A 20,662-nucleotide genomic window follows, 5' to 3' on the forward strand; every position below is an offset into this window, starting at 1 on the left:
ATGCACTTCAATTTCCAGCATACTTACATCATTTCAACTAACTCTACACTGGACAGTAAAAAATAAATAAATAAAATTAGACAAAAGCAGAGGAGTTTTCAATAAAGTTAAAACAAACCAAGAAATCCACAGACCACAAATAATTTAGAAATAGCAGTGAAACATGTAAAACGCTGGGCCCAGACTTGAGTTTCTTACTCAGAAAGGACTGAATAAGAGAAGATTTCTGGATTAGGCCCAACTTTACTAGAACCTAATGCCTTCATTCTGCTTAATTATACAGGAAATAGCAGCTTAAAAGGTGACCTGCAAAGGAAAATAAAATTAATTTAAAAAAATAATAAAGCATCCTAATGATGTACGCGCTACAGGTAAATCCCACTAGAGGGCAAGTCTAGGTGTGCCTGAGCAAATCCAGAGGGCCTTTCTGGAATTTCCCTTACATCCCCCTTTTCCCTGCCACCATCCTTTTTAAAATTGCAGTACATCTTCCTTTTCTTGCCAGAAGGCCTCTTGGATGACACAGGTATATACTGAAAACATGCCCAATGCCTAATTTTAGTGGAGAGGTTTATCCCCTCCAAATCCTCCAGGTATGCAAGGGCAAAGCCCTGTATAGTGCACGTACCCTATGTGACCTATTCGGCTGAAGGTATCTGGTAGGAGCCCTGGAACAACACAATATTGCCCCCCCCACAGTTTCCCCGTCTCATTTCCCATTCTCTCTGTTCAAGTTTTCTTTATTTTGATACCAAATGCAGCTTTGCACAGCCCCAGCTTCCTCTGCTGGGAAGCACAAATGTAAGCAAACCAGCATGCTTGAACACCTATCAAAGGCAGAAGTGCTTCACAGCAACCCACTGAAGCTGTCTGGCAGCCGTGCAGCATTTACAGGGGGCTTCTTACATACAGGCAGGTGATAGAAACAGCTCCAGTACCCAAACCAAAACTGGAAGCTTTGTTTTCAACTAACAAGAAAGAGAGGAGACGCAACTTTCAGAGGTCCCCCCATCACTCTGTTTTGGGGAGAAAATGCTGATGATTTCTTGCTCCATCTCCCAGCAAGACCATTATAGATTAGTTACCCTGTGATGCCTATCTCAACATATCCCACTGTCACAGCAGAAAGGAAGTGCTTCATTATCCAAATGTTTCTCCTAAAGTAGCTCACAATAAGCAGACAGCATTTCAGACAGCCACAAAAATTTAATGAATTAAGTCCTAAGGGACTTAGTCCCTTCACTATTGGTATTCACAGACTATTTCCAGTTTAAAAAAAAATAATAAAAAAGTGTAAAATAATATAATGAATATAATGCTCTCTCAACTGTATTCAACATTTTTCACTTAAATGCTTATGGTACCGAATTCTCACATCTGAAGGAGCTCTAGCAAAAAGCAGATGACCTTAGGGACAGGCCATCAGAGGCATGGGAAGACTATCCTATCAAGGGGAACTGGAGCAATGGGAACAAGTAGATAAGGAAGGTAAATGCCTGATGTACTTAAAATACTGAACAGAATGAAGAAGGAAAGTCAGGCACTCTTATTCATTACCTCACAAATATAGCTAAATTGCAATGCAGTGGATCCAGATGACGGCAATGCAGGATCTCAACTTCTACAAGACCATTATTAAGTCAAGGAGTTCAACAAGATACATACAAAAGAGGAGATATTTGAATGAATGGCAAGAAGATCTGCCACATTTGATGAGATCAAACAAAAACACAAGATAAGAAAACTATGCTTCATGGCAGCAAGTCAGCTATTGGATAAAGGACTTTCTCTTACACACAGAATACCACAGGTGTCCATTATAATGCCGATTTTCAGACCACCTTCTTCAGAAGCTTTTGGTGCCAGAAAATCTCTGAGGCGGAATACTGAACAAAGATTTATCGTTCTTCTCGTAACTGCTTAGTGTTACTAAGCCTTCCTCTCAACCAGGTGAGATAGGAACAATTTTTAATGAATATTAAAGCTCAAATTATTCTTCATGTGAAGCAGAGAAGCATCACAATGCAAAATGTACTGTTACATGCACATACATGCCTGAAACCCACGTGGGAATTTATAGCAAAATAGACTTCCATAATTTATCAGATTATAATTCTTAGAAATTATCAGATTTCTAGTATCCATGAGGCGTTAATTTTGCCAACCCTACAAACATTCAGATAATTGCCAGTTAGACAATATTTTAATTTACCAGATCTAAGGAGTCAAAGGGAAAAAAAAAAAAAAGCCCCCAAACACTAAAGTAAATCACTTGTTCCTGCTTTCGAAAATAAAAAGAGGGACATTTGTTTTTTCAAAATTCACAGGTCATCTTTAAGAATCTGAAAAAATAGCTGCACTTGGAAATGTTTTAAAACATGATTTGTATATGTAAACTAAAAGGATAATGAAGACATTAAACAAACACAACCAAGAATCCTCCCCCTAGCTTGCATGTCTTACATTTGTTGAGAGCGTCCAAACACAATAAAGGAAAATGTCAGTGTCGTGGTTATTTTCTTTCAAAATAAGGGAGTTATAATGAGAACACAGTATTGAGAACACAGTATCTGTCAGCAAGTGTCATTGCGTTTTGAATATAGAGCAGTGCATCAAGTTTTGGTTCTTGAAATTCACCAGTTTGTAAAGCAGAACAAAGGTCCTAGAAACATTAGTGGTAATAATGACAGAATTAAATAGTCAACAGCATTACAGAGTCATCTTGGGTTTTAAATATTTATTTAAGGAAACAAAATGAAAAGTGGTTACTTACCCTATGGAAACTGTGATTCTTTAAGTGCTGTCCGCACAGATCCCAGGTGAGCAAGTACTCACGTGAACAGGACCAGGTTCTCTGCAGACAATAATGTCCATCCAGGCTGTGCCTGTCAACCCTTACGACTGTTACCGTCAGTGGTGTAAGGCAAAAGACTGCCAAACTGTGCTGTGCACGTCCTTACAACACCCAGCATGGTGTGCAGCAAGAGCATCTCCAGACTCTGCTTTCCACTCACGCTGTGGGCTAAGAGCCACTCTGTACACACTGCCACCAACACGCTGCTTTGAGAAGTGGCCACCTCCAGCTTCTGCATCTGCTCCTGGGTGGAAACAGTGTCTGCTGCAGCCCTGCCAGCCCCAGTCCTGTCTCAGGAGTTTGGATGCTGGATGAGAGGAGGCTGGCAAGGTTTGCGGTGGCTGATGAAGGAGTCAGGCCCTAGCTTGTCAAGGAGAGGGAAATATGTGGCTGGAGGTTGATGGCCTAGCTGGGAGTGTGGTTTGAGGGCAGGAAAGCTGAAACACGGACAGACATCCCAGTTTGGGAAGATGGAGGATGAATACGTGTAGCCAAGGAAGACAGGTGATGCTGCTGCTAAGGATGGCGATGGAGAAAACCATTACCAAGTTTAGGATGGCCCAGTCTGACCTCCCTCAGATTTGTTACTAAGGAGTAAAAAGATTCCTTCAGAGTGAAGGACAGATCGCTTGTGGTGCCTCTGTGGAGAACATGTCTGGAAGAACCACAGTTACTGTAGCATAAGAAGCCACTTTTCTTCTTTTCGTTAAGTACTGGAAGAGGAGCAAAAATATTGACTGAGGAAACCTGCTCTGGCACACCGACCAGTCAGGCGATGGCAGTGGTAAGGGATAGCAGGGGGAGCAGAGCTGAGGAAGCATCCAGTGGTCGATGCAGCCACTTCCTTTGGTGCAGAAGAGCCAAGACAGCAGTCAGACAGCACCTCCACTACTGAGCAGCAGAACTGAACTACAAAACTCCTCACCAGGACTGCTTGTCTCAGCCAACGCCATCAAACACATCCAATATCAAAGGTGTGGATTTAACCCTCCTTGCATCAAACTCTCTGCTAGGCCACACAAGGGGGTGTAGGCACAAGTGGCAAAGTGCTTGCAGTGCTCCAGGACAGCACGCTGGGACCTACAGGCCTGCAAGGCTCCGCCATCCTTCTGGATCATCAAGGGTCACCACGCCTGCTGCACGCTTGCTTTGACCTCAGGGCAAGCGGTAGGTCTCAGTCCATCTGACTTGGTAGAAAGACGCTTGACTTTTGCAGGAGACTTGTCTTAAAGCAGATGTAGGTAGCAAGTCAGCCCCCAGCCTGGTTCAACCGAGGTTGAACTCTTGGTCCAACCAAGAGGTACCTCTTACTGAGAGTGATCATTCAGTAAGGGAGGGTCTCAGCTGGAAAAGTTGATCCCACCAAAGGAAACAGTCAGGCAGGTAAGAAAAATCTGGCAAATCTTAACTGGCAAAGATGCTGAAGTATTGATGACTTCAGGGGTGCCTTTCTTGGTGTTGAATTAAAATCCGTCTTCTGACAGAAGCAAGGGTCTGAGACACTCTTCATTCTTGGCAGGTGATCTGATACACATTTATTTGAACATTATATTGTCACTTTTTAAAGGAAACAGCCAGTAAAGCCTGCTCACCTTTGGCACCCATGTTTAGAAGGACAATCCCGTCACTGGTAGGAAGATTCTCCCCAGTTTGCTCCAGTGAGACTGACATCCAGAAGGTGCTTTAACCAGGGAGCTTACCGAGGCCAGGAGAGGCTCATTTCTGCATTTCCACAAAATGATACTTCATTTAATTTTCTGCTTGCTTTATTGTGTAATTTGGAAGAGATTTGAACAGCAAACAACATGTACGCACATGCTTCCCCCCTAAGCAAAGAAGACACCTGGCACGATGGTCTATAAACACGGCACTGCCAAATGGCAGGAGGGACAGCTTTCAAACCCCCAGAGCCCTGCCTTCAGCCATCGTGGCCTTTTGTACGGGATGCAGCGAGAAGAAGAGAGCCAACAGGTACATTACCTTGTAGTAACAGAGAACTGGTTGAGGTTTTTACAGCTGCTGTTCTCTCACAAGCCTACGGAAAGAAGTGAAAAGTCCAAGGGATCCACCCAGAGGCCCTCAGGGTTGGCAAAACGGCACTGACAGGTGGGTCTCGATGCCATCAAACTTGGCATTTTACAGTTTTGGACAAGATATCATAAATAATTGCTCACAGATGTAGACATTGGCCCTATTGTACAACAGCACTTCACATAAAGGGAGCACGCACACATATGCGAACTACTCACAAAAGAACTGATAAGTTGTTGTTGTTTTTTTTAATATATATACACAGCCATATTTATCTTATCTTGAACTTCTCCCCACAGCAGGAAACCAAGTTCAGAAAAACCCTTTTCCACAGAAGCAAATTCTAGTCTACTGTATGCATGGTCCTTCGTGGTGGGACAGCAGTGAGAGCAGGCATGAGCTGCGGTACAACAAGACAAAACCCAAGCATGCACCAGGAGAACTGACCATTAAAGCTACTGCAGGAAAATGAAATGATGTGGGAAAAATAATGAAAATACCTACCCAGTGATCCTGGGTATAAGCATGAGAATGACTTAGAGATAACAATACAGAAGACTTCACCCCCAGGGAAACGGCCTAACAGCTAAAACATAAGGAATTAACATGAGCACTGAAACTAACACCAGGCAACCATCACAGTCTAACGTTAGGGACAGCACACTGCTAATACCTAGCGTGTGTGCAACAAAGATCATGCTGCAAAGTGTACTATGCACAAGGCAGAAAAATACAAGAATTAAGATACTTCATCAAATTCAAAACTTCAACAAAGTCTTTTTTCTTTTTTTTTTTCCTTGAAACACATCCACAAAATAGAGAAATTTGCTGAAACTGCATAAAATTGAGTGGGGATAAACAAGCATATCCTTTCAAACTAGTGTGAAAGATGGGTAGGCAAGAGGAACAAATGTGCTCACTAAGATGCCCAGACCCACTTCATGTTTCTGTGAATAAACAAACAGATCCCACTAGTAAACATTTGTTAAATATACATTTTTTTTTTTTCTAACTTAATAAAGGAAACATCTGGGGGAAAAAATCTAAATTGCTGTGGAACAATGGCCACTATATGAAGACAGCATTCATCTAGATTTGACTACTACATACAGCACTTTTTTCCTGATCATGAAACAATCTGCAACTCTTAAAAATCTGTACTACAGTCACGAAATACGGACAATCAGTTTTTTAATTTTAGAAAATAACTCATAACATGCTAGAAAGAGTATTAAAAAACTTTTTTTCATAATATATAAAAAATCCTATCATGCTTGTCTTTTTTTTTTCTTCTTAAGTTTCTGGAAAAGTAGAAAACAAATTCACCAAAGTTTATTTTATCATGACTTAATGGTCTGTAATTTAAAAACAAAACAAAACAGAATTTCAGAATGCTAACCAGCATCTCTTTGTGGGCTTTCCATATTTTAAATTACTTAGGTCCACTTTAAATCTTGAGAGCTCAGTTTTGGTTACTAAATGTTCCAAAGGATTCCGAAGAGCTGCCTAGAGTTTAACCCATCTGATGCTTGTGGTTTTATGGGCTTTTTAAGAATCTCCATGGCACTGCATAGAAGTTTCTCTAAAAATTCTGGAAAGACTGTGACATAAAAAATGTTGATGCTATAATTATTTTTAGAATGTTTAAAACCTGCAAAAGTACTTTTACGTATTTTGGAGTTAAAACACACACACATACAAACCGCACACCAAAAACTACCAGGAACGATCTACCTTGATGATGCTGATGATGCTTATGTGAAAGCAAACATTGGAAACTACATAATCTGCACATAGGAATATGGCATTTTTATAATAAACCCTAATCAAAGGCAAATTCTGCATATGTACAAGCAAACACAGATAGGAAATGTGCCTGAAATCCTACACTAAAACAATTAAGAATTAATTGATGTCCATATGAAACACTATTTTCCTTTGTCCCAAGAGTAAAACAAGATATTCTTAGATATAAGAAGATGAGACTAAGTGTGTGGGACAGGTTAATGGTACACCTAGCCCAATATTCTGTTCCAGTAATAGCCAAAAGAACAGAACAGGTCACAACTGCGTGACATTTCTTACCAATACTCTTCTGACCTGCAACTATTTTCATGTCAGGGGCCTCCTGAACCATTATATAGTTTCTGTTAATTTAGCAACTTTCAGCACATCATTCTTCCAAGCAGTAGTTCAGGCTCCCCTTAGAAACCACATCCCTTTCTAATATCCACAGCATACTTTGGAGAAGTCGTCCCACAGGTCTCTCCGCTACCAATTTTATGGAGAACCTTTTGAAGGCTCAGGAGCAGCCTTCTCCCTTAGCTTTGTATGCTCTTTTTCTTGTCCTTCTACTGTTCTTCACGGCTGGCTCCCTTCTCCATAGTAAACTTGCTCACCCACTTGCTCATCCCCTAACTTACACCATTTATGAGTGTGATGAACAGCACAGATCTCTGTGGAATCTAAGTGGGACACTCCTTTAATTGAGAATTGACTTTTTACTTCTACCCTTTGATCCTACCTTTAATACGTCATTTATCTGTGCAGAGACCTAAAGACACTCCCTCCTGCATTATAGCTCCTTAGTTGCCTTAAAAAGCCTTTGATATAGTTTACTTGGGAGTTTTGAACCAGAACATCTTTAATTCTCACTGATACCTCCAAATAACTCTAACAGGACCTTAAAACAGGACCCTAAGAGTTTTTGACTCTTCTCAATTATACCTACCCAGATGGCCACCGATTCTATGCTTTATTGTAGCTTCTATCAAAATTGACTGATGGAAATTTTAGATTAACCTGCTGCAGGCCTGCTTGTCTCAGACCACCCCCAAAACTGTTTTACATCCTTACCTTTCAGAATTTTTTTCTAAACCTGCATACTTTAGGATATACCATTTAAACAACATAATTAGGTTGCAGAGCATAACCAGATAGACAGAAATTTAAAAGCTTTACTTTTCTGAGAGTCAGAACAGTTTCTATAATCTGTCAAGTAAAAGGGTTCCTGCTACTGTGGTCTGCCAGGTGGAATTCACAATGACACTGGTGAACTGAAAACAAACTCCACTCACATCTATTACCATACAGCATAATCTTGTGCAGCTAGATCTTGTCCGGCTCAGCCGGAGAGAGACAGACCAAACTGGAACAGCACAGAAAAAAAGCAGCCACCAGTCACGCTACTTTGTGCTGTGCTCATCATTTAAGCTGAAAATGTAAAACTTACCAAAGAGCTCAGCAATTTCACTTGAAGGTCTGCTATGCAGACAGCACAAAGGAACTGGCTGTACTGGAGAAATTAACAGGGTGCCAGAAGGCAGGGACAGGTTTTAAATAGCAAAGTCTGTAAAATAAGCATGGGCTAGAAAGTCAGAAAACATTGGACTACAACAATCCAACCAGTGATTCATCGTTTGGGCTTGGAGAAATCCTCTAACCCACCACAATTTTTGCCTGCTGAGGGAAAAAAACCACCTATCTCACTAACACAGGCTCAAGAGGGGCAAGGTGGTGGGAGGAAGTGTTTGAAAAATTGCAATACCATACAGAAGCTGAAGTGACTGCAACAGGGAGAGACCATTCACAGGAGAGTTAGATTTGCCTCATGAGGTTAGCATAGATGGTTAGGAAGCTCACATGTGGGACAGACAACTCCTAACAGAGAAATAAAGTGACTGAGAGAAGGGTCATCTCCCCCCAGTACCTATGCCACATCCTGAGTTTACATGGTGTGTTATGCAGCAGCCCAAAGAACACAGCAGAAACCCAGTCCTGTCCTTACTCACACAGCCTGAACAACAGGGGCTGGGGCTCAAAACTGTGACAGAAAAAGCTTAGCAGTGCTTTTTCTTCTTCTTCTTTTTTTTTTTTTTTTTTTTTTTAATAACCTCAGATTTTTATATGATTTAACGGTGCTATTTCAATTAAAACATTGAGCACGACTGCCCCCATCTCATCTGCATCTTTTCCCAGCCCCCAAAGTAAAACAAAAAGTATGAAAAAGAGTGCTCAATTTCTAAGCAGCAGCAAATCCTCCAATACACCCGACAGGCAACGAACTGCTGCTCTATCTGAAAAGAAAATAACTTCATAGATCACCACAGCCTTACATTAAATAAAAAGTGTCACAGATAGTCAAGATGGCCTTTGCTACTGTTGCTATAGCTCTGATGCTGTGTGACTGTATCATACAACCTTATGAGCTAAAACACAAAAGCCTGAGGAAAGGATAAGTAAAGATGCAGAATACTTTAGGTAGAAACAAGACTTATATTGAGAGATTCAATGGGTTCTGCTGCTTGACATCTCAGGCGATGGCCTAATGCCACGTGCACGTGAATGACTTAAAAGAGCATGGAGCAAGGGACAATATGCAGCAACAAAGCAAATCCCTCTTCAAACTGGTCAGTTGTCTGCCTCAAAGCTGTTGTCAGTGAGCCTTTTGCAACCTGTGCAGCGCAGGCACTGCAGGTATTTTTGATTCGGTTCATACAAACCAGCTTCATCTACGCAATGCTGTTAGCATACACACAACCAGCCTGCTCTGCTTATGCAGAACCCACAGAGTGCTTGCATGCTGTTAAGAGAGCATCCTTGCTAATGAGGTAAAGACATAGCCCTGCATTCGTTCCCATTTCCCATTTGGTGTGCTGAGCAGTTGGTTCACAGTGCTCTGCTGCAGTTTGTCATGCAACGTGCTTTGGGGTGCATACCTGAATCTCTAAGAATTGAGATGTGACGCCAGATTGCTGAACAATTAAAAGCACTCATGTGTAATTTAGACCTAGACGACTGAGCGAAGCAGAGGGAGGTAAAGCCAGGCAGTTAGTATCCAGAGCAGCCACCTGGAGAGCAACTTTTGGGATCAGGAGACTGGCAGCAACTGCTAGTTTCAGGCAGCAAAGGCAGAACTTCCCAAAAAGTCCATACAGAGCCTGCCCTGGAGCTACAAGACTAATCTGGGAGCTCCTATCAGTCTGATGAAATGTCATCAGCATGTAGTCACCAAACAGTTTTGCCATTAATCACCAGATAATCAGCTCGTTACTGGCAGGGCAACCAAGCCAGGAAGGCTCACAGCAGCGTGAGGAGGTTGCTCCACGGCCCGTCAATGCGCAGGAGGTCACGTACAGCTCTGGAGGGATAGGGCTGCTCCCTGGCACAGAAGCAGGTGGCGAGAGACAGACCTCTTCCCTGCTTGATCCCCATCTCTGCCTCCCAAACACACAGATTTAGGACTTCATCTAGACAGAGTATTCCCTCACAGTCCTGCCAGACACAGTTTATCACAGTAAGCATTCACCAGGACTAATATTAGGCGGTCTGTGGTGAAAAATCTGCATCCTGCAAAGTCGCTTTTGCTCTCCACAATCCAAGACACTGTTGTAGTCAAGAGTTCTCTATTTTTTTTTTTAAAGCAACTTAGTTCAGCTTCCCTGATTTCCGAGCCTACGTGAAGTGACGGTAGAAACACACACACATGACTTTGCCTTGAACAGCTGCAGGCTGCCAGCAGGGCAGGCTTCCAGAAAGGTGGAAGGAAGACGGTGACAAAAAGGATGGAATAAAAACAGTCTTATGACTGTATGGTATGCAGCAATGTTTCACGCACGTTATGGGAAAAAATCCTGGAGGGCAGATGGAAACATGAAGTGGAGATGCTTTCGCGAGTCCCAGAGTACATTCCTCTAACGAGCTGTCCAACAAGACGCCTGAGCTCCTTTCCTGCTGCGGGAAAGTAGCTGTAAACTAGTGAAAAATTTGCCATCAAAAAGGTATGTTTTACTTTAATTTTATTTTTAAAATGTTGTGACAGGGTGAGCTTTACATTAGTCATGTACTCAGTTCGTGTTTCAGACAGGTGTTCAGAAAAGGGATTTATTTACTGATTTCGCTGATGGTACTTTTTCAATAATAATAATAAAAACCCTTAAAAACAGTAGGTTGTGAAAGGAGTGAGATCCCAAATACTGTCAGGAAACACTCCTAATTAACTCAGCTAGCATAGTGGTCTCCTTATGGAGCATCATCTATGCTTTGCTGGGTGCTGGAGGTAGATGTGAAATGCTTGGTCAGTGTTTTGCTACAACTGTTTATGTTTAGCACCTTTGTATTGCCTGTGTCTTGTCCCCTTCCAGAACTGCACAATCCATTTCAGTCTTCCGGGAGTTCTCCAGGAAACCCTCCTTTCACCATTCTGCCTTTGCCACCTCCCGCTGAGCTGACAATTTCAAGGTTCAGCCATCAGATTTCAGAAGATAAATGAAAGGTGGATCTATCTTTTAGCTAATAACTCCCCTCTTCACATGGGCTGCAGCTTTTTACGTGCTAAGAGAAATCAGAAAAAAATAAAGTTACCACTCACCCCACTTATTACAAGCTACTTCAGTAATGCTGACTGGTTTCTTCCCTCTCGACCACATCCAAACTCTTTTCCCCCCAGCTTTTCTTTTCACCGTTTTCCCTTCAAACCTGCAAGATGCTTTCCAAATTACCTCCACATACTACATATGCTGTTTTGTTTTTTTTTCCTGGGGCATGCAGAATGGGTTAAGTTGGTTGCTATTGTTTCAAAACTTGAAATGGTCAGCCACTGCTGCATAGGCATTTGAATGTAAAGTTCTGATTTTTTATTATTATTTGTATAGAAAAAAAGACAGTTGGCATTTTATTTGTAACTGTGCAAACGTGCAACTAACTGTCCCTATGCTGAAGGGTATCACTCCCTGGCAAATTCCTGGGAAGTGCAAGGGCCTCATTTATAAAGACAACAAGCAAAGAGGGATAATGCACTACAAGGTTACCTGCTAACAAGATAAATGAACATTTCCTAGAAGGAAAAAAAAAAAAAAAGGAACTCCTTTACCTTGCCATATTTGTGTCAACCCCCCCCTCCCACACACTCTTTTTTTGTGGTTCCTACAAGTTACTGTAAAGCACAGTGCAAAATTAAGAGAAATCTGTCCTGGTTGTTACATTTCCACAAGCCCACTATGCTAAATAAGGTTTTAGAAAAGCAAAGCAGTTTGAAATTCCTCGGGCGCTTCACCCTCAGCACGCTAATGAAACTCAGCGACAGCGTGGCTTTAGATTTGAGGCTGCATTAAGATTTATAAACACTCTGAGCATGACTAAGGTCTGGAGCAGGGGGGCAGCATAACCAAAGCTGGGGAAGGCTGTGATTAGTGAGGAGGAAATGAGAGGAGATCAAATCAGCTGAGGAAAGAGGCAGAGAAGCGCAACTCGTGTTTGGGACTTGGCACAGCAAAGAAATGAATTGTTAAAGCTTCAACATCAGCCTGAGGAGGAGGATGCCATTTCAGTAGGCTGGGGGGCAGGAGCAAGAGAAAGAAAACCACACGATATGAAAAATGCACAAGCACCAAAAACCGTGATCAAGAGCTCTTGTATTTGTGGGGTCTGGTACTGAAGAGAGAAATCTAATAATCCCCATGTCACCGGCACAGATCGTCACAGATGGCACTGACTAGGAGGAGGTCAGACCCACGCTTAGAACTGAAGGGCAGCTCGCATGGGCAGAGGTGAGGGGCGCAGACAGCAGGAGGCAACACGAGTCCCATGTAACACCACCCATCCTCTATGACTGTGCCTCCCCCCAAAACAAGCTCCCCTCCAGCCCCTCAGTCCTCTCTCCTTCCACCCATGTGAGGGGCCAGGATGCTGGAGAGCATGGAGGCAAGCTGTGCCCTGGCTCAGCTGGCGTGGCTTTGCTCCTCGCCACGTCTAGCTTTGTGCCTTCCCCACACAGCCAAGCTCCCCAGGGAAGGCAGGGAGAGGGCAGCGTGCTCCCAGGTATGTCAGCACCGACAGTGGGGTCACCCCTCTGGTCCTTCTAGACCCCTCCAGGCAACAACCAGGGCAAGGTAGATACAGGATGGAGACCTGGGCAAAGAGGACTTCATGCCACTCCTCATGGGATGGGGCTCTTACACAGAGGGTAGGGAGTGTAGGTAACATGGGAAGGAGAATTGGAGGTACAAGGAAGCTGAGACAGCAAAGCTTCCAACAAGTCCTTCAGCAAACCAGGACTGACAACTAGGCAAGGTTAGCTGAGTGAACGAGCCGAATTTACTGGGTTGGATGTGCAAGAATTTGGGGGATGGCAGGGAAGGAGTGCCAACTGTAAGGCTGTTATTCTCCAGCTGAGGTGGTAAGAGAAAAGAAGACACGCAGGGGTCAGAGCTGAAGCACAGAAGTTTGGAGGTGGCCGGTGAGAGCACATACGTGTGGATGAGGAGCCCGCAGCTTATAAAGACACGTGCCTGCTCCGAGCTGAACGGCGAGGGGAAGGCTGCTACCTGCGCCAGGACGCTCCAACCCAGAAAAAGGAGTTTAAAACCCTGCTGCGAAACGATTGTGCAATTGGGCATGCAATACTTACTGGATCGGTTTCCTCCTCCAGCCTCTGCAGGATCCTGTAGCTGTTTCTTGAGTATTGTTCGCATCTGATGAGTCACAGTGCTTCCAGCAGGCCCAGGCCGGGCCGGACAGTGTGGCATAGGTGAGGCTACTGACCTTTATTTGCTGGGCTTTTACCTGGTTGCCTTGGGCCTCTGCTGTGGCATTGTGCACCATCCGGGGAGAAAAATAAATACATCACTCCTGGACTTGGTGGCAATGTCACCAGCAAAACCCCAGCCTGGGGAATTTCAGAGGGCACTCATCGAGAACCCCGCTGCGTTCCCTCGCCTTCTGACGCACCCTTTGTGGTCTTTTGCACTGAAGCTTCCCTGAGGCCATGCCCAGGTGTGCCCTCTGGCTTTCACTTACACGGGCAGTGACCTGTACCAGTCCATCCTGCAATGATCCTCCTCTGAGTAAGGTCAGACTGGAGGCCACATGATCCCAGAGCCTTTGCAGACCCTTTGTGACCAGTAACTCACCACAAGCAACCTGTTTACAGCCATTACCACAAGAACAAGCCAACACGCATGGTGCATTTACATCCAGACTGGACAATCCTGGAGCGAAGGAGGACACGGACAGGGAGCCAGATGGGAAGAAACAGAGTGCAGAAAACAAACTAGCACATTATAAGCCAGTAACTCAAAGAAACCTCAGAGAGGAAACTACTTCACTGCTACGTGCATTTACTGCACTGGTAGGCCTTTTTGATACAACTTCGAGAATTAAGTTCAGCACACACACGACACTGACAGGAACTAGTGTGGTCAAGGTAACATCCTACTGCAGACAGAACCACAGTAGATTGTTAATTATTTCCCAGTGATCAGGAGTCCAGACATTCTTTCTCACTGCCTCGATTTTAAGGTTTACAAAGGGACAGTTCTGCACGTTATTTGCTTGACTGAATCCTACGTTTCCGTACTTAGGAAAGCAAAACAGAAGGAAAAAGAAAAAAAACAGTAAATTTGTCATGCCGTTTTGATTTGTTAGGGCAAATCTTTATTGAACATACAGAAGAATATCATGCAGAAGGGAAAACAAAACAAAAACAACAACGAAAACCCAACCCCCTTCCCCAGATCATTCCTCATCCTCGGACTTTAACAGCCCACTCTAATAGGTAACAGGAACGGGTTCGGGCACCTGCACTGACTGTTTCCAAGTGTGTCTTCTGAAGCCACCGAGATGCCAAAAGAACAGGTCAGGTGGACACACATCTCAGGTCTGGTAGGCCCCGGTCCCGTTTCTCTGATACCACCTCTGTATCTTTGAGCAGCGGTGCTCGGATGTGCTGCTTATCAGCTGGTGCATTTTTATCAGCCTCCAATCCTCGCTTAAATAAAGGAACAAAACCACTTGATCGTCTGCCTCTCTGAGGAGTATTCCCTTCCCACGCAACCTGACCTGCCAATTCCTACCCCCGGGGCTCCTGCAGCTTCCCCAGCACAGCGCTACCATCCTCCTGCAAGGATTTCACCTTGAAAATGGTAAAACCTGAGCTTCATCTCCAGGCTGCAAAAGCCCGTAGGCCACCAAACGTTCAAGTTTTCTGTTAGATACACAGGCTGCTTTTTATTTACGAAGGCTTGGGTGTTGAGCCGACCCCACCACAAACAAAAGGGGTATTTATTTACAGATATCACTAGCAATTTACAAGAAAAAGTAATAAACGGGTCGCACATGAATGTGAAGATGTCTGAGCAGCTGAAGCGCTGAGCAGCTAACAGGACATTTCAGCTATCTCAGTCAACTTCAGTATTGCATCCAATGCTCTACGAGAGCGACAGATCGCTAATGCCAAGTTAGTCATTTTCAGTAACAGTTCTCATGGAATTTTTTCCTTCTAAATAATCAAAACAATTGGTCATTGGACCTTATAAGGGAAAGTGCCATCCCAAACGGAATTTCATCAAATACAGCTGGTCTAGCTTCGTGGTTCCCCCTCCAGCGCATCTGCAGCACCTGAGTATTGGGGCTGTATTTTATTTCGTGATTTAAACAAGATGACAAGATCATACTATTAAAATAATTAGCAGTAGACTAACTTGGTCGCATAGTTTCAACTCTTCTTATGACAATGAGAAACATCCGATAATACCACAGCATAGTGATTTTTAATCTAGTAAATAAAAATACTTTATTTTTAACAGCAAAGTCTTAGTCTGTGGGATGTACTGCCAGGAGGCAACAACGTACAGTCAGGCAGACAATGCTTATCTCTAACTGGATCATCCCGAATTGTAACACGATTTTAAGAGGGCTTCAGAAAAAATAATAGCAACCCTCTTTTTCCAGGACGGGATCCAAACCAGCAGAGAGTTAAGAGAGGATTTGCTCCTCTGCGTCTTACGGTTATACCACCCCCTGCAGCATCTGATAGCTGCTAATATCAAGACAAAACACAAGGACTAGACAGAACGGTAGTCAGAATTCCTGCTGTGTCAGATCTAGAGAGGATAACACCTTTGTGAACTCCAAGCAGCAGCCTCCCATCGCTCCAGAGCGTCTCTTGAAACACGCAGTTGAGCTCGCCTCGAGTCTAGCAAAGTATATGTTTTAAGACCTCGGGCACTGGGACACCTGCCAAGTCACAACAAATATGTATACACAATCTAATCTACTTAAATTTTGAGTGGAAACTCTGTGCCCTTTAGATATATCCCTCAAGGCTACGAATAGCTTACTTGTTAGACAGGATGAAGTTTCCCTGTGTAAGTAATAACCCAGCTCGTCTGGCATCTAACCACGCCTCCCGGCTCCTTCCAAAATCAAAGATCGAGGAAGGAGGAGGGATGGGGATGAAGGTGAGGAGATAGACGAGGAGATAGGGGCGAAAGCAGAGTAAGGAAGAGGAAACAGACAAATTATAGGTGGATTAGGAACAACAAGGCTCCCGTAACAGAACAATCATAAGGAAGCAATCGCTTCCCTCTCCTTTATTTGGCAGATGACAAGTCGGTTAAAAAACAAAACAAAAACAAAACAGGGAATACTGTGAACGGGGGGAGGAGGCGGGAAGGGGGGGGACTAGAAAGCGAAGTGAAGCAAAGCAGAGGCAAGGCAGCAAGGTTTAACTGCAAGGCAATGCTCAATGTCCAACAGATCTGAGCACAGAGAGGATTATTCACAGCCTTGGTATGGTCACCTTTTCTTAGGAAAAAGTGTCCAGAAAGCAAGCCAATGAAATCCTCGGGAGCCCGTGCTGGCTTCTGCAGCTAAAAATAAAACTAACAGGAGAATAATCAAAAGAGTTTAGTGTACAGATGGATGCAAATGAGCAGGGGCACGTCGCGCCAGCACAACGTGGTAGTTAAATAACTGTGGTGCTTTCTGAAACGAGCTAATACTACTGTTTTTCTTTAGAAGCAGGTGACCATTGTGTTTGAAATTTCATACAGCACTTGTTTTCATGACCTATGAACCCTCTGCTAAGAAAAGCTAAACAACTGGATAAATTTTAAATAAGGGATCTTTGCATTTGGACGCTCTGAGAAAGTTTTCACCAGCAGCCTTGTTTCCTACCACTGACCAATCCCTTATAATATAATAACTATTAATCCTTTAAAAACCTTGGTCTAATTGCACACAACAGTGGATGGGCTTATCTGAAGTAAACCCGGTGCGATTACACACTACTTGTTTTAGCAGGTTTTATTCTACTCTTAACAGATAACGTTACAACTCCACGTTTCCCAGTGCAACCACCCGGCTTACACAAATCTGAGTAGCAGAGGGCAGGTGAGGGAGATGTGGAGGCTCACGCCCATGCCACTGATGTTTGTGAGTGCACAAACCTGCAACCTTTAGGAGAAAAGAAAGGGTTCATGACAGCGAGCACTGGGTAATCCAGTCTGACAGCACAGCACCCACCCAAGCTTTCCGTCAGCAGCAACACAGGAGAAAGTAACACACAGAGACTTGGCTGTAGAAATTAAGTTTCTTTCCTGCCTTCTATCAGATCACAGAAATCTGCATGAGTAACGAAAGGTATGCATCCCCTCCTCCTGCAGAGAGAGCTGGAAGCTCGTTGGACTGAGCCACGCGTGCTACGTATTACCGACCACACGCGAGACACTTGTTTTGTCGTCCTCCTCACCCCCAGCTGCTGAAGGGATGGGTACGCAGCGGCCAAAGAGAGGAAGGGTTGTGTGGAGGAATGGCTAAGAAAAGCAGCTCAGTGCTGGGGAAAAAAGGTAGAAAGGCCTGATTTCCGTGTCCCTTTCTGAAACCGTCTGTGTACTTACAGCTTTTGGAGGGGCCTGTATCCCAAACGGGAGCTGAGAACATCAGACGTTTGTATTTCAGCCTCACTGTTGCATCAGTTGCCACCAAAACTTTGGGGTTTGTACCCAAAAGACTGTACGTGCACGGATGAGGGCTGCTACTTCACTTCAAATGCAGGGCTGTGGGAACCAGCACTGAGACACCTCATGCTTTTTTTTCCTTTTTTAATTTTCTAAAAACAAAACAGTGAAGAATCACTCAGCGCGGGTACAGATACGGTACAGATAATTGCTGGCAGTTAACCTCAAGGCCTGATTCCTCATCAGATTTGATATCTGACTTGGCAAGCAGCTTCAGCGGTTACGTTCCCCTCTCTGGAGCGGTCCCAAGAGCCGAGCAGCTACCTCCAGCATTAGGTAACTGCGCCCAACCAGCGCCTTGTTTACCGGGCCAGCCGCGGGCAGAGGACACGGTGCCCAGCCCGTGCCCCGGGCTGGCCAGACACAAGTCACCGCCTGGCTGTGGGCCGGGGCGAGGCAGCGCCAGGCTGCAGGGACCGCAGGCGGCTCCGAGGACAGCGGGATGGGGGAGCAGCACGGTGCCTGCAGCTCAGCAGGGAGGATGAGAGGCACTGGGTGGCTAAATCCATGTCACCAGGGGCACAAGCACTTCCCTGAATGAAGCCGGCCTGCCAAACGCCCACAGCAACCTCTCACTACAAGGAGAAGCAACAGCAAGTGTTTCAACTGGCTACTCCCACTACAGGGAAAGTAAGATAGAGGTTCACAGCCCTCGGTTCGCAACCAGAGGCTGCTGCCAACCTCTGAGAGCAACACGGGGCCTTCTGGAAGGTGAATCAATGAAAGAAACCCAAGTATCTGGCACACGGCCGTAGCACCACCTCTGATATTTCAGCACTACCTTCTGATTTAACAGGAAGCAACGCTCCCACGTGATGAGACGGGAGGGTCTCAGAACTTCATCAGATCCAGAAAGGCTTTATTTCTTTGGCCTCAGTTCAATATTGAGGAAAGGTAGAAAAAAGTTATCAGGCCATACTATACCTGACGATAGCACGGCCTCCTGCTTGGAGCATGTTTGGAAAGAAAGAATGAAAACACGAAGGTAGAGAGAAAATAGAATAAAACGTAATATGATTTTTAAAAGCCGAACAATGTCAAACATCCAACTTTCCTTCAACATGCCAAAATACTCGTTACACAAAGGAAGCACAACAGTTGTAGTCTAACTCAGTCGGACAGCTGATATACCACCACCTGAGCTGCAGTTTGCTGAGCCGAGAAGAGGGGTTAGTTCCAGGATGGCCAGGCAGGAAAAGCAGCAGATCAAGAGGAGATGACAACAGATTTCTCTCTGAAAAGTGGAAGGATGTTATTTATGGAGTGCTGCCAAGACTGGTTGTCAGTCTTTTTTGATTCAACATTTTCATTTCCATATGTACTTTTTTATGCCTGTACGTGAGCACTACCAAAATTTGTGGAAAATGCAAACCGAGGTACCAGAAGCTTAGTACAGACTGAAACAACCCATAAGGAAAAGTGCGACAAATCTTAAGGACAGCTGCGACAGAAAGGGGATGAAAAGTTGCAACAAAAGGAGAACTTAATGCACTTAGAGACTAGTGACTTCTGCTGAGAAGTGAGGAGTCATCACCTGGAAGTAGCAGAGAAGGACAATGTCTGTGCATGACCATCCTATAAGCAGCTATTAAAAGACACTAAAGAGAGCTGTTGCAGAAGAAAGAAAATAAAATGATTCAAAAAGCATCAGTATTTCCAGTGCAGAAGGGGACATACAGACATTACTATCAGAAGCTTGCTAGGAACACCATGTACAAATCTGGTAATACAGATTTGCAAAAGATTTATTTGGGTAGCATGACAAGACATCTGACAAAAAAAAAAAAAAATCACAAAAGGTCTTAATAATTACACCAAAGACAGTCAGAAGGCTTGCATAAAAAATAAATATAAGCTTACCATAAGTAAGTTTAGGCTGGAAATTAAAAGGGTTTCTAGCCAACTAAATCAGTTTACATGTCGAAAGATGGAGGAACACATAACTAGTTTGCAGGTGGACCTACACCGGGTCACAGACAGATGGACGTGGTTCCTGGGACAGCCAGCCACTCATCTTAGCCAGGGCAACCTGGTCCAGTCCCACGTCCGAGGTCCCAGCACAGCATGGTGATGGACCCTGCAGGTCAGGCCAGGGGCCCTGCACCAGCCAACAGCAGGCCACGAGGAAAGGCAAGCACACAGTATTTTGGGGAAGTATCACTGCTTTCTTTTAGCTTGTTCTGAACCAACCTCCCACTATTTCTCTTGCCTTCTCGATAGTTTTGCTCCTCCTTCATCTCATCTACCTCATTCATGATTCCTTTATGGCCTGTGATTTGAAACCTCTACTGTGTTTTGTAGTCTCTTACCAGGCTGAAAAATCCAAGTCTCCATACACCTTTCTTGTGTGGAAGCTGCTTCACTACTTTGTTCATATTTACCACCTTTTCCTGTATTTTCTCCATTCTACATCTCTCTCTGGAGTGGTATTCAAGACAGAGACACTGTGGCTTGCTGCCTGCTTTATGGTACATGGTCTTCGCATGCTTCTGCTGGGGAACGTCTTGCAGCAGGGTGCTCAGACGCTTGAGAGGCTCAAAAGGTCACAGGAAAAAGTTCATGGAAAAAGTCTAATAAGGGTTGGTAAATAAAAAAAAACCACCACATCTGGCCTTTGACCAGCAAATTACTGGAGACCAGGAGAATACTCTGGGAAAGCTACAGTGACGTGCTTGTTCCTGTGCCTGCCACTACACGTTTGGTTTTGCCACCGTCAGATACAAAATGATGGGCTTTGATACACACACTGGTGTAATCATTCTTACTGAACAGATTTGATCAGCACTTATCAAGCTGATTAAAAGCAGGATTCTTCATCTCAGGCCTGAGTTGAAAGCAAGACAATTCCTCTGTTAACTCACACAAGAATTGACAGTGCTGTCAGTAGGTGCACGCGCTAGCTCAAACCCAGCATATTTTACTATTGGCAGAATTAGGAGTATCGCATTTCACGATGCTGCCAAACACTTGCCATCATACG

General features: G+C 44.2%; 1 protein-coding gene across 3 annotated transcripts in view; it reads right to left on the bottom strand.

Annotated features, from left to right (window-relative positions):
- PLAG1 (PLAG1 zinc finger) overlaps positions 1 to 20,662 on the bottom strand; it is a 52,202-nt gene that overhangs the window by 12,898 nt on the left and 18,642 nt on the right. The gene's annotated exons all lie outside the window — the stretch shown is intronic.

Source organism: Aythya marila (assembly GCF_965140915.1).
Source record: "Aythya marila genome assembly, chromosome: 2".
Lineage (NCBI taxonomy): Eukaryota > Metazoa > Chordata > Aves > Anseriformes > Anatidae > Aythya > Aythya marila.